This window comes from Cystoisospora suis (genome assembly GCF_002600585.1).
Source record: "Cystoisospora suis strain Wien I chromosome Unknown contig_592, whole genome shotgun sequence".
NCBI lineage: Eukaryota > Apicomplexa > Conoidasida > Eucoccidiorida > Sarcocystidae > Cystoisospora > Cystoisospora suis.
This window is the reverse complement of record NW_027153393.1, coordinates 16,512-16,855: the sequence shown is the minus strand read 5'-3', so window position 1 is coordinate 16,855 and position 344 is coordinate 16,512.

Sequence of the window (344 nt, the reverse complement as noted above, 5' to 3'; positions counted from 1 at the left end):
CGATTTCGCAAAGGATTGAAGACAGGAGAGAATGCACCAGTGCCGCGAGAGAAAAGGAAGCTCGCCCTCGATTGGCTTGGTGGTATCAGAGGTTTTATGGAAATTATACAGCTACAAGAGGCCTATGGTAGTAGAGTGGACTTCGTAGGCCCCGACATCCGCTTGCCTGCCGACGCCCTCGTGGTTGGACAGCTTCCCTCTCTTGATAGAGAGGAGGAGGCGAGGAAAGCGGTTCCTCTCCCAGTCAACGAGAGAGACCGAGCCCTTCAGACCCCGGAGCTTCTCCAGCCTGACGGACCAAACGTGAACTGGGAACACTGGTTTCGTTTGCTCGAAACTGAATT